Raw genomic sequence first — 11,954 nt, 5'->3', positions numbered from 1 at the left:
GGACATACGTTTTCAACTCAACCAGATAAGTACCCAGGAGTGTGACTGCTGGATTGTGTAGTAAGAGCATGTTTAGCTTTGTGAGACACTGCCAAATTGTCTTCCAGAGTGGCTGAATCATTTTGCATTACCACCAGCAATGAAGAGAGTTCCTGTTGTTCCACATCCTGGCTAGCATGTGGTATTGTCAGTTTGGATTTTGGCCATTCTAATAAATCTGTAGTGGTATCTCATTGTTATTTCAATTAGCAATTCCTTACTGATAACTTAGGTTGATCATCTTTTTATACATATGTCATCTGTATATCTTCTTTGGTGAGGTGCCTATTCAGATCTTCTGCCATTTAAAAATTGGACTGTCTGCTTATTGTTACATTTTAAGAGTTCTTCATATATATATTTTGAGACAGGGTCTCACTCTGTCACCTGGGCTGGAGTGCAGTGGCAGTGATCACAGCTCAATGCAGCCTCCACCTCCTGGGCTCAAGCAATCCTCCTGCCTTAGCCTCCTAGAGTAGCTGAGACTACAGGCATGCACCACAATGCCCAGCTAATTTTTGTATTTTTTGTAGAGATGGGGTTTCACCATGCTGCCCAGGTTGGCTTTTGAATACAAGTCTTTTATCAGCTATGTGTCTTGCAAATATTTTCTCCCAGTCTGTGGCTTGTCTTTTCATTCTCTTAACAGTGTCTTTTGCATAACAAAAGTTTTTAATTTTAATGAAGTCCGATTTAAATATTTTTTCTTTCATGGTTCATAGTTTTGGCATTTTTTCCTGAAAATTCATTGCCAACCCAGAGTTACCTAGATTTTCTCTTATCTTACGGAAATTTTATAGTTTTATGTTTTCCATTTAGGTCTATGATCTATTTTGAGTTAACTTTTATGAAAGGTGTAAAAGTCTGTGTCTAGACTCCTTTTTTTTTCTTTTTCATATGGATGCCCAGTTATTCTAGCACCATTTGTTGAAAAGACTATCTTTTCTCCATTGAATTACCTTTGGTCCCTTGTCGAAGATCAGTTGACTATATTTACATGGGTCTATTTCTGGGCCCTCTATTCTGTTCCATTGACCTGTTTGTCTATTCTTTCATGAATATCACACTGTCTTCATTACTGTAGGTTTATAGTAAGCTTTGAAGTCAAGTAATGTCAGTCAACTGACTTCTTTTTCAGTAATTATGTTGACTGTTCTGTTAATATCAAAAATAATTCACTGAGATTTTAATTGGGGTTGCATTGAATCTATAGAACAAGTTGGGAAGAGCCATCTTAATGATAGGGAATTTTCCTACCCATGAACCTGGAATATCTCTCCATTTTCTTTCTTTTTTTTTTTAAATGGAAGCTTCTGACTTATTTCAGACAAAGTATTAGACTTGCCATTAAGAATCACCTCGAGGGGCATTCCAAGATGGCCAAATAAGAACAGCTCCGGTCTGCAGCTCCCAGCGTGACTGACACAGAAGACGGTGATTTCTGCATTTCTCTACTGAGGTATCTGGTTCATCTAATTGGGACTGGTCGGAAAGTGGATGCAGCCCACAGAGGGCAAGCTGAAGCAGGGTGGGGCATTGCCTCACCTGGGAAGCACAAGGGGTTGGGGGATTTCCCTTTCCTACCCAAGGGAAGCCATGACAGACTGTACTGGGAAAACTGGGACACTGCCACCTAAACACTGTGTTTTTCCAACACTCTTAGCAAACGGCACACCAGGAGATTATATCCCATGCCTGGCTCAGCAGGTCCCACGCCCACGGAGCTTTGCTTACTGCTAGTCCAAGATCGAACTGTGAGGTGGCAACCCTGGCTGGGGGAGGGCCGTCCGCCATTGCTGAGGCTTGAGTAGGTAAACGAAGTGGCCGGGAAGCTCGAACTGGGTGGAGCCCACCACAGCTCAATGAGGCCCGCCTGCCTCTGTAGACTCCATCTCTGGGGGCAGGGCATAGCTGAACAAAAGGCAGCAGAAACTTCTGCAGACTTAAATGTCCCTGTCTGACAGCTCTGAAGAGAGCAGTGGTTCTCCCAGCACAGTGTTTGAGTTCTGAGAACGGACAGACTGCCTCCTAAAGTGGGTCCCTGACCCTTGTGTAGCCTAACTTGGAGACACCTCCCAGTAGGGGCTGACTGACACCTCATACAGCCAGGTGCCCCTCTGGGATGAAGCTTCCAGATGAAGGATCAGGTAGCAATATTTGCTGTTCTGCAATATTTGCTGTTCTACAGCCTCTGCTGGTGATACCCAGGCAAACAGGGTCTGGAGTGGACCTCTAGCAAACTCCAACAGACCTGCAGCTGAGGGACCTGTTAGAAGGAAAACTAACAGACAGGAAGGAATAGCAACAACATCAACAAAAAGGACATCCACACCAAAACCCCATCTGTAGGTCACCATCATCCAAGACTAAAGGTAGATAAAACCACAATGGGGAGAAACCAGAGCAGAAAAGCTGAAAATTATAAAAACCAGAGCGCCCCTTCTCCTCCAAGGGATCGCAGCTCCTTGCCAGCAATGGAACAAAGCAGGATGGAGAATGACTTTGACGAGCTGACAGAAGTAGGCTTCAGAAAGTTGGTAATAACAAACTTCTCCAAGCTGAAGGAGGATGTTCGAGCCTATCGCAAGGAAGCTAAAAACCTTGAAAAAAGATTAGACGAATGGCTAACTAGAATAAACAGTGTAAAGAAGACCTTAAATGACCTGATGGAGCTGAAAACCATGGCATAAGAACTACATGATGCATGCACAAACTTTAGTAGCCAACTTGATCAAGTGGAAGAAAGGGTGTCAGTGATTGAAGATCAAATAAATGAAATGAAGCGAGAAGAGAAGTTTAGAGAAAAAAGAGTAAAAAGAAATGAACAAAGCCTCCAAGAAATATAGGACTATGTGAAAAGACCAAATAGACATTTGATTGGTGTACCTGAAAGTGACAGGGAGAATGGAATCAAGCTGGAAAACACTCTTCAGGATATTATCCAGGAGAACTTCCCCAACCTAGCAAGGCAGGCCAACATTCAAATTCAGGAAATACAGACAACACCACAAAGATACTCCTCGAGAAGAGCAACCCCAAGACATGTAATTGTCAGATTCACCAAGATTGAAATGAAGGAAAAAATGCTAAGGGCAGCCAGAGAGAAAGGTCAGGTTACCCACAAAGGGAAGCCTATCAGACTAACAGCTGATCTCTCAGCAGAAACTCTACAAGCCAGAAGAGAGTGGGGGCCAATATTCAACATTCTTAAAGAAAAGAATTTTCAACCCAGAATTTCATATCTAGCCAAACTAAGCTTCATAAGTGAAGGAGAAATAAAATCCTTTACAGACAGGCAAATGCTAAGAGATTTTGTCACCACCAGGCCTGCCTTACAAGAGCTCCTGAAGGAAGCACTAAACATGGAAAGGAACAACCGGTACCAGCCACTGCAAAAACATGCCAAATTGTAAAGACCATCAATGCTAGGAAGAAACCGCATCAACTAACAGGCAAAATAACCAGCTAACATCATAATGACAGGATCAAATTCACACATAACAATATTAACCTTAAATGTAAATGGGTTAAGTGTCCCAGTTAAAAGACACAGACTGGCAAATTGGATAGAGTCAAGACCCATCAGTGTGCTGTATTCAGGAGACCCATCTCACATGCAGAGACACACATAGGCTCAAAATAAAGGGATGGAGGAAGATCTACCAAGCAAATGGAAAGCAAAAAAAAAAAAGCAGGCGTTGCAATCCTAGTCTCTGATAAAACAGACTTTAAACCAACAAAGATCAAAAGAGACAAAGAAGGCCATTACATAATGGTAAAGGGATCAATTCAACAAGAAGAACTAACTATCCTAAATATATATGTACCCAATACAGGAGCACCCAGATTCATAAAGCAAGTCCTGAGAGACCTAAAAGAGACTTAGACTCCCACACAATAATAATGGGAGACTTTAACATCCCAGTGTCAATATTAGGCAGATCAACGAGACAGAAGGTTAACAAGGATATCCAGGACTTGAACTCAGCACCAGGCAGACCTAATAGACATCTACAGAACTCTCCACCCCAAATCAACAGAATATACATTCTTCTCAGCATCTCATCACATTTATTCCAAAATTGACCACATAGTTGGAAGTAAAGCATTAAAAAGTCAGGAAACAACAGGTGCTGGAGAGGATGTGGAGAAATAGGAACGCTTTTACGCTGTTAGTGGGAGTGTAAACTAGTTCAACCATTGTGGAAGACAGTGTGGCGATTCCTCAAGGATCTAAAACTAGAAATACCGTTTGACTCAGCAATCCCATTAATGAGTATATATCCAAAGGATTATATATCATGCTACTATAAAGACACATGCACACGTATGTTTATTGCGGCACTATTCACAATAGCAAAGACTTGGAACCAACCCAAATGTCCATAAATGATAGACTGGATTAAGAAAATGTGGCACATATACACAATGGAATACTATGCAGCCATAAAAAAGGATGAGTTCGTGTCCTTTGTAGTGACATGGATGAAGCTGGAAACCATCATTCTGAGCAAACTATCGCAAGGACAGAAAACCAAACACTGCATGTTCTCACTCATAGGTGGGAATTGAACAATGAGAACACTTGGACACAGGGCGGGGAACATCACACACCAGGGCCCGTCATGGGGTGGGGGGATGGGGGAGGGATAGTATTAGGAGAAATACCTAATGTAAATGACAGTTAATGGGTGCAGCAAACCAACACAGCACATGTATACATATGTAACAAACCTGCATGTTGTGCACATGTACCCTAGAACTTAAAGTATAATAAAAAAATAAATAAAATAAAATAAAATTTATTTCTTCTAGTACTGAAAAAAAAAAAGAAAGAATCACCTCAAAGCCACCACTATTATGGTCATTACTACAACAGCTAGTGAAGCAGGATGGAGGCAGACACCTGCAGGGCTACCAACATGCCTGAGAGCCAAGACCAGCCCTAATTCTTCACTTCTGCAGCCTCCTCCTCAGCCTTTCCCTTAGCCTTCTTCTTCTCCTCCATCTCTCCTCCTTCTCCAGCATTGCTACAATCTCAGCCACCTGACTGGTAGAGACATGAACATCTTTGTCCACAAGCTCAATCACCTTAATGAGGTTGTCAATGTTGACCTTGCCATTCTTATTTTTATCCAGTGTTGAGGCCAAGCTGATCAGCTTGTTTTCTGGAATGTTTTTGATTTACTTCATGGTGCTGATGAGCTCAGTGATACTGATGACTTTCTCTCTCCTACTCCCCCTGAGCCCTCTGCCTGGCCCAGCTTGCCAGGCCTCTGATCCATCTCCAGCTGTGCGATCAAGCTGTCTATCCGCCAGATCACCTGCTGAACTCTCTTTGTCAGTGTCTTGCTGGCTTTAGATTTTTCCACACATTTTTCTTTGCTGGTCTTTGAAACTTCCTTCTTGATCTCCTGCAAGTCATCACTATAGTCCTGGACATCCTCCTTCAGCAGCTCCAGCTCCTCCTCCTTGGTTAGGGACTTATTTTGCTCCTTCAGTTTAGAACACGTGTCGCTAAGTACACCCATTTCTTCTTTAGTTATTTTCTCTTCCTTCAAGATCTCCAGCACAGGGGCAGTGTCCTTCAGGGCCTCTGAGGGCAGGATCACATCAGGCACTTCTGGCTGCTGGTCAGCCACTGGCCTCTCAGGGGTGGCTTCTTCCACTTCGTTTTTTGAGATAGCTTCTGCAGCTCATTCTCCCTGTGCTCCAGCTGGATGGCCATCTCCTCCTGTACTGTGGCCTCCATTTTCACTTTGTTGTCCACCTGCTCACCCTCCACCTTGTCCACTTTCACCTGGGCTCCCTTCACCACTATCTCTGGAAGAGTCTGCAAGGTGGATTTGAGCTGGTCAGTAGGAGAGAGGGTGTCTGGGAGATACATAGCTCAGGACAACAAGAGCAGTGATATGGGGATCTCTTGATGCAAATGCAGGTCCAGCCACTGCTTCAGCAGGCTCCTCAGGTGGTTTTCTGAGACCCCAAGGGCCCACATCCCTTGAGTTCTACATGTCGACAGCAATTCCTTGATATTCAGGCTGTCCACCCCTTCCTCAGCAATCAACTCATTGTCGGCCTTTATGGACCTCAACCTCATGGTGAGCTGGAAGCACAGGAAGTTGTTGGTGCCTATGGCCTGGAGACCCAGCAGCTCACACAATGCCACCAGCTGCTGGCAGGTGAGGTTATCCAGGGTCAGCTCATCCTCAAATAATTTGGTAAAGCGCATGATTTCTTTGTTGTTAGGTCTTTCCTGTCTCTCGGATCTTCTGGAAAAACATGGAGAAGTCTTTGGCAGTCCTCCCCTTGGCTTCTTTGTTCTTCACGGCCATCTCCTCGATGGTGTCCTGGAGAAATTTAGCCAGTTCCAGCTCCCCCATAGCTGCTTCTTCGGTCTCTCCTCCTTGATGGACTGGGTCTCAAATGTGGACAGCAACATGTTGGGAAAGATTTTCACTATGATGGGCAACAGCAACTCCATGAAAAGCACCACCGCAAAGATGAGGAGAGGGACCAGGCAAAAGAAGTCAGCACAGACATGGACAAACTCCCTTTGCTTCCGGGTCAGCACGTGGCCACTGAGAATCCTCCAGAGCATGTGTGTGGCTATCTTGGTGTCGATCCAGAGAAGGCAGAAGCCGTGGTAATAGTGCTTCAGCCCGTCCAGGACCCTCTACCCCACAGACTTCACTGGCACCTCTTCAGTGGGGCTGTACCCGGGGCTGCCTTCCTCCAGCTTCTTGTCCTTGTCCTCGGGGGACATGACTACGGAGTAGTCGCCAAGGTGGGGAGATGAGTGCCAGCAGCACGCAGGAAGGTCCTGAGGTCCCGTGACCACCAAACATGGCACCACCATAGCCACTGTGTGCCAGTGCTCTGGCCTCACAGGCCAACCAATGAGGTGATGGCCTCTGAAGGAAGATACACCGGGTAGGCGGGGGTGCAGCAGCTAAATGGAACATTCGCGCAGCTTGTCAGCCCTGCGATGTTCGTCCAACGGAGACCAGCACAATCCCCCAGGTCACCCCTCAGGGCAGCGACGTGGGATGGTGGGAGCGGGAGGTCACCCGGCCCTGACAGCTCCTCAGTAAGATGGATGACAGGGGCCTCCTGCAACAGCTTCCTCCTCCTCCTCTTCCTCCTCTGAGGCTCCTGGGCCTGTGTTGCACCTCAACCTGGCCCGCAAAGATGACTGACAAAGGCTGTGGACCAACAAACAGGTCCAGGACCCAGCATCAAAGGCAGCCAAGCCACTCACAGACTTCCGGGGACCAGGTGGGCAGAGCAGGGACGGGGAGGGGAGGTGGGGTTGCCTTCACCAATGGGCACTTCCACTCCTGCACACTCCATTTCTTTAGATGGTTGATCTCTTTCATTAGTTTTATCATTTCCTTGTGTAGGTCCTGTACACATTTTGTTATACTTATACCTAAATAATTTTTTTCTTTTTTTCCTTTTTTTTTTTGGTAAGTGTTACTGCATTTTTAATGTCAAATTGTAGTTGTTCATTGCTGGTATCTATGAAAGCAATGGACTTCTGTATATTAACTTTTTTTTTTTTTTGAGACGGAGTCTTGCTCTGTTGCCCAGGCTGGAGTGCAGTGGCTCAATCTCGGCTCACTGCAACCTCTGCCAAAAGAGTTCAAGCAATTATCCTGTCTCAGCCTCCTGAGTAGCTGGGTCTACAGGCACCTGCCATCACGCCTGGCTAATTTTTGTATTTTTAGTAGAGATGGGGTTTCACCATATTGGTCAGGCTGGTCTTGAACTCCTGGCCTCAGGTGATTCACCCACCTCAGCCTCCCAAAGTGCTGGGATTACTGGCATGGGCCACCACGCCCAGCCCTGTATATTAACTTTGTGTCTTGCAACTTTGCTATTTGTTCTAGTCGTTTTTTTGAAGTTATTTGAGATTTTCTCCATAAACTATCATGTTATCTGTGAACAAAGACAGTTTTATTTCTTCCTTCCTAATCTATAGACCTTTTCTTTCCTTTTCTTATCTTACTGCATTAGCTAGAAATTTCAGTACGATGTTGAATAGGACTGGTGAGAGGGGACATCTTTGGCTTGTTTCTGACCTTCGCTGGAAAGTATCTAATTTCTCACTATTAAGCATGATGTTAGCTCTAAGGTTTTGCAAATATTCTTTACCATGTTGAGGAAATTCTCCTTTGTTCCTACTTTCTTGAGAGTTTTGTCATGAACAAGTGTTAGATTTTGTCTCTTTGCTTTTAACCTTTATAGTTAAAGTGGCTTCCTGTAGACAACAGAGAGCTTTTTTTATTCCTCTGACAGCCTATTTTTAATTGGTACATTTAACGCATTCGTATTTAAAGTGATTATTGATATAGTTGGATTATTAAGTATTGTGTTTGTAATTGTTTTCTATTCACTGCACTTGTATCTTATTTGTTTATTTATTTTGAGATGGAGTTTCACTCTTGTTGCCCAGGCTGGTGTGCCATGGTGCAATCTCGGCTCACTGCAAACTCCGTCTCCCAGGTTCAAACAATTCTTCTGCCTCAGCCTCCCAAGTAGCTGGGATTACAGGCACGCACCACCATGCCCAGCTAATTCTGTGTTTGTGTGTGTGTGTGTGTGTGTGTGTGTTGGTGTTTTTTTGTTTGTTTTTTTGTTTTTGTTTTTGTTTTTAGACAGAGTCTCACTCTTGTCACCTAGGCTGGAGTGCAGGGTTGCAATCTCATCTCACTGCAACCTCTGCCTCCCGGGTTCCAGTGATCCTGCTGCCTCAGCCTCCTGAGTAGCTGGGATTACAGGCACCCACCACTATAGCTGGCTAATTTTTGTATATTTAGTAGAGATGAGGTTTTGCTGTGTTGGCCAAGCTGGTCTCGAACTCCTGACCTCAAGTGATTCGCCCACCTCGGCCTCCCAAAGTGCTGGGATTACAGGCGTGAGCCACCATGTTTAGCCTGAGTTTTTATTTTAATCTTACTATAGCTGAGCTGTGTTTAAGGTTTGCTATAGCTATAGATGCCAAAGGCTTTGGTTTCCTCTAATTTCCTTGGTTTGTTTTTTCTCCATGGTTAACTTTGGGCTTCCGTAAGAACTCCTTCTTAAAGAGTCTGTGTCTTACAGCTGTTTCATTTGTAATTCATTGTTATTATACTGAAGACCTGTTGTGGTGGTGGAAACAAAATGTTGGGGAGAGGAGGCATTCTATACTCTTATTATTAAATCTTAGTTTTTTTGGTTGGCCTGAGTCCCTGGGCTGTGACCCTCAGAAGCATTTTTTGTCTCCATTATTTTTTTCCCTTCTCTTGAAGTAAGACAGACAGGAAGGATGGAGGGGGTTGAGTTGTCTAATTGCTCCAGTCAGACAAGGCTCTGATAAAGTAGTTTCTCAGGAGGGTTGGCCTTTGTTACTGAGAAAGCTGTAGGGGTATTTCAAATGGTTATTTATCCACTCTTTCTGTCTGGAATAATGGTTTTTTTCCTCTGATCTTCCCAACGTCAGTCTGGTGGGGTTCCTGGAGGTAAAACCCACTTACGTATTGAAGGGAGACCTACAACTAGGCCCCCAGAAGTTTTTAATTTTCAAGCAAATTCATTCTTAATTTCCAGAAATTCATCAAAATTACAATTCAAGTGTTCCCAACAGTTCCTGGCTCCAGTGGTTTCTGCTTCAAGTAAGCTGATCTTGGCTGTATTCACTCATCTCCCCAGATTTCAGAGTGGCAGTTTGCCCTGTGACCTTAATTCTCTGAAGAGAATTAAGAAACATTGTTGACTTTCAGTTTGTTCAACTTATTTCATGGTGTGAGGATGGGTGTGACAACTTCCAAACTCTTTATACATCAGAGCTGAAACCAGAAGTACCCCCTGCTGGCATTTTAACATATCTGCCAAAGGCCTGCCTCCCAGTCATGGGACAGGGGGACAGAAAACTGTGCAGGGGAAGCAAAGCCAGGAGGAGCCAAACCCATGATAGGTCCATTCAGTAGACCTGTCCTGCTGCCCTGCAAAAAGGAGACCCAACCAGGGGAAACCAAGGCCCTAGGGAAGGAGCCACAAGCTTCATGCCCAAGAGCTCTCAGACTCCCTATTCTTCTGCCAGCCCTGGCCTTCTGGATCCCCCTCTAGGGCTTGAGTTGGGTTGCAGTGGAGGAGGAAGCATGGGGCACATGAGGGTGGCTAAGGTTAAGCTGGCCAGGCAGACCCATCAAGCACTAGCTCCACCCCTCACTAACTGCAATACCTTGGCCTGGTCACTGCCCTTCTGGGGCTTCCGTCCCCATCTGTAGGATTATAAAATAACAGCACTATTCTGGTGTAACTTTGGAAGAGAAGAAAGTGCCTGGCACTGAGCCTGGCATACCCCAGTGTTACACAAGCACATTTCCTTCTTCCCCCTAGAAGAGTCACCTCCAGTCCAGTATCCCTGCCTTTGCACTGCTTTCCCTGACTCCTCACAGGTCAGCACCACCTTCCCTTCATCCCACCCCAGCCCAAGGGCCACCCAGAGGAGGGAAAGATGGAAGGCTGATAGCAAGTGACGAATGTTAATGGCGGTATGTGCCAACCACTCTTCTAAGCATGATGTATATATTTGCTTAGATATATGCTCCAAAAAAAGGTATGATCTAGAAAATGTGTTACCTCTATATTACAGAAAAGGAAAACCAAGGTGCAGAGACGTTTAGCAACTTCCAGGATCACAGTCAGTAAGTGGCGGAGCCTGGGTTAGAACCCAGAGCCCACATTCTAGGAAAAGAAATAAAGGAAGTGAAGATCCTCCACCTTGGGAAGTGGCGACTCAGCAGGGTGAGAGCATCTCACTCATTATACTAGTTTGGCTGTGGGGTTTTAAGGACTGGAGGCTTCCTCCAGTGACCTCAGGTTCCAGGGTTAACTGAGGGGATGCTTGTGCCAATGAGAGAGCCAGAGCCCCCATAGAGCTGGACTGAGCATGGTGCAGATCCCAGATCCCCATTACCCTGTAGTGGGAAGGGGTCAGGGATCTGCTGGTGTGCCTCATCCAGGACTTCTTGAACTTGAATGTGCTCACAAATCCCTGGGGATCTTATTAACATGCAGATTCAGATTTAGCAAGTCTTGAGTAGGGTCCACGGTTCTGCATTTCTAATAGGCTCCCAGGCATTGTTGATGCTGCTGGTCCAGGGACCACATTCGGAGAAACAGTTCCCTATGGGACTGTGCATTCCTCTCAGGCCTCACTTCCTTCAGGCCTCACTTCCTTCAGGCCTCTTCTTGCTTCTCTCACTCCACTTGCCTGATTCTCCAGTTCTGGAGTGAGGGTTCTCCCCACTGCTCCACCTCTTAGGTGGCAGGACAGCTTCTGAAGGGCATTTTAAGAAAATTACCCAGGGAATGGCCAGCCAGCTACCATACTAGTTAGCCAGCATGGGTCAATCTATGAATTGGGCCTGGGATCATCCATCACTTCTGAGATCCCAGAACTGTGGCTTCTGGTGAAAACACAGCATTTATATCACCTGTAGAATGGAGAAATGATCATAGAACCTGACCTCAATGGGTTGGCTTGAGGATTAAATGAGTTAGCATACGCAAAGCAGTCAGCTCAGTACCTGGCACACAGTGAGCACTACTTAAGCCTTAGATCTCACTTTGTTGAATGACTCTTTATAGCAGATGTGGGTTTGATATTGGCCCACAGATTATTGCATGCAGTGGTCCTCAAACTTGAGCATGCATCAGAATTGCCTGGAGGGTTTGTTAAACGTGGATCGCTGGGCTGCACCCCAAGGTTTCCGATGTAGTAGGTCTGTAGTGGGGAGCCGAGGATCTGCACTTCCCTCAAGTTCCCAGGTGCTGCTGATGCTGCTGGTCCAGGGACCAACTTTGAGAACCTCTGATCTAGGAGCAACTCCTGTCCCTGCCCCACAAGGAGCCTGAAGGCCAGAGCT

General features: G+C 45.4%; 1 pseudogene; it reads right to left on the bottom strand.

The window, feature by feature from the left end:
- Nucleotides 1–4,984: 4,984 nt before the first annotated feature.
- On the bottom strand, nt 4,985–9,906 carry LOC100589507 (annotated as a pseudogene).
- Nucleotides 9,907–11,954: the final 2,048 nt, after the last annotated feature.

The sequence above is a fragment of the Nomascus leucogenys genome, chromosome 6, assembly GCF_006542625.1.
Source record: "Nomascus leucogenys isolate Asia chromosome 6, Asia_NLE_v1, whole genome shotgun sequence".
Lineage (NCBI taxonomy): Eukaryota > Metazoa > Chordata > Mammalia > Primates > Hylobatidae > Nomascus > Nomascus leucogenys.
This window is presented reverse-complemented; position numbering and strand designations above follow the sequence as displayed.